The sequence below is a fragment of the Portunus trituberculatus genome, chromosome 17 (genome assembly GCF_017591435.1).
Source record: "Portunus trituberculatus isolate SZX2019 chromosome 17, ASM1759143v1, whole genome shotgun sequence".
NCBI lineage: Eukaryota > Metazoa > Arthropoda > Malacostraca > Decapoda > Portunidae > Portunus > Portunus trituberculatus.
In genome coordinates, this window is record NC_059271.1 from 7,782,501 (window position 1) to 7,785,000 (window position 2,500).

A 2,500-nucleotide genomic window follows, 5' to 3' on the forward strand; every position below is an offset into this window, starting at 1 on the left:
CCGAGACACACACACACACACACACACACACACACACACACACACACACACACACACACACACACACACACACACACACACACACACACACTGGAACAAGCCGTGGGAACATTACAAGACAGTGGTCACGAAGGTTCACCACTTTGCTCATCTCCGTCTCTTTTACAATGATGATGATGATGATGATGATGAGGAGGAGGAGGAGGAGGAGGAGGAGGAGGAGGAGGAGGAGGAGGAGGAGGAGCAGGAGCAGGAGAGTGGATATGAAAAGGAAGGAAAAAAAAGAATCTGTTAAAATTTCTTAAAATGGAGGAATATTCTTGAAGGTTAGGGAAGGTGTGTGTGTGTGTGTGTGTGTGTGTGTGTGTGTGTGTGTGTGTGTGTGTGATTGGGTGGGTGGGAGGAAACATGAAGGATTGATATCGTCTTAGCTAATGTAATGCGCTTTGACCTAACCTAACGTAACCTATCCTTACGTAACCTTTAGTGACGTGACTTAATCTAACCTTATGCAATTTAACGTAACCTTACCTTACCTTGCCTTACCTTACCTTGCCTTACCTAATCTAATCTAATATGACCTAACCTTACCTCACCTCACTCACCTCACCTGACCTATAATCTAGAATAATTTATCCTATCCTTTAAGAAGAGAGAAAATAGATGTAAAGGAGGAAGAAAAGTAATGAGAGAGAGAGAGAGAGAGAGAGAGAGAGAGAGAGAGAGAGAGAGAGAGAGAGAGAGAGAGAGAGAGAGAGAGGAAAATCCGTTGTGGGGAAAGGCACACCCATAAAGTTATTTTCTCTTTCACTTACTCACTCACTCTCCAGTTACTCACCTCTTTCACTCACTCACTCACTCTTTCACTCACTCACTCACTCACTCACTCACTCACTCACTCACTCACTCCCTCCCTTCTTCTCGTGAGTCAATAAGTCCAATGAGTCACTTGGAATGAGTCAGAGAGAGAGAGAGAGAGAGAGAGAGAGAGAGAGAGAGAGAGAGAGAGAGAGTAGGAGAAAAAAGATATATTATTAAAGTAAGTGTCCTTGTGTGTGTGTGTGTGTGTGTGTGTGTGTGTGTGTGTGTTTTGTCTTGTCTTTTTTTGCTGGGAATATTATTAGCGTCTGTGAGTCATCATAATTATCAGCATCTTCTTCTTCTTCTTCTTCTTCTTCTTCTTCTTCTTCTTCTTCTTCTTCTTCTTCTTCTTCTTCTTCTTCTTCTATTTTGTCATCTTAGTCATCACCGTTGCTGTTGTTTTCGTTGGATATATTTTTTTTCTTTTTCTTTTTCTTTCTTCTTCTTCTTCTTCTTCTTCTTCTTCTTCTTCTTCTTCTTCTTCTTCTTCTAGAAAAAAAACTTTAAAGAGGAAAATGATTATTGTTATTATTATTATTATTATTATTATTATTATTATTATTATTATTATTATTATTATTGTTATTATTAAAGAGAAAGAGAGAGAGAGAGAGAGAGAGAGAGAGAGAGAGAGAGAGAGAGAGAGAGAGAGAGAGAGAGAACTACAATATTGCGGTTGCTTGCGTCAGTGGTGTGTTTAAATGGACGTCATGGGTGTCTGTCTGTGTGTGTGTGTGTGTGTGTGTGTGTGTGTGTGTGTGTGTGTGTGTGTGTGTGTGTGTGTGTGTGTGTGTGTGTGTGTGTGTGTGTGTGTGTGTGTGTGTGTGTGTGTCCGCTTTGGTCCCACATCCTGAATGGCAAGGTGGGGCAAACAGTCAGTCACTCTTAAGCTGTCTGTGAGTCAAGTGGCCAGTCAGTGCGTTAGTCAGTGTGAAATTAAGTACTCGTAAGTTATTTCATGTGGTGTGTCAGTCAGTCAGTCAGTCAGTCAGTCAGTCAGTCAGTCAGTCATCCATTCAGTCAGTCAATGTATCATTATGAAGCTATATATTTTGAGTTTTAGGTCAGGAAGTCATTCATTCATTCATTCAGTCAGTCAGTCAGTCAGTTAATATCTTAGTTATGTCTTTGTGAGCAGTCAGTAAATCAGTCATTCCTCCTATCAGCCATTCAGTCAGTCAGTCAGTCAGTCAGTCAGTCAGTCAGTCAGTCAACATTCAAGTCACGCAATCCTTTAACTCCCTCCAGGACATTTTAGCCATTCAGTCAGTCAGTCAGTCAGTCAGTTAATCAGCTAGTTAGATAAGGATTTTGACCGTCAAGATAAGCCTGTCAGTTAATTAGTCAATAAATGAAGGACGCGACTGACCTGCTTCACACACACACACACACACACACACACACACACACACACACACACACACACACACACACACACACACACACACACACACACACACACACACACACACACACACACACGATTTTAGTGAGCAATAATATTTGTGAAGGAGGGAAAGATAACGATTAGGATGGTTATTATAAAGTAAATGATTATATTCTTGTAAGAGAGAGAGAGAGAGAGAGAGAGAGAGAGAGAGAGAGAGAGAGAGAGAGAGAGAAATAATAATAATAATAG

The 2,500-nt window shown here is 40.9% G+C and overlaps 1 protein-coding gene across 6 annotated transcripts in view; it reads left to right on the plus strand.

Annotated features, from left to right (window-relative positions):
- The window catches only part of LOC123505163 (rap guanine nucleotide exchange factor 1-like), a 163,260-nt gene that overhangs the window by 43,134 nt on the left and 117,626 nt on the right, over positions 1-2,500 (plus strand). The window lies entirely within an intron of this gene.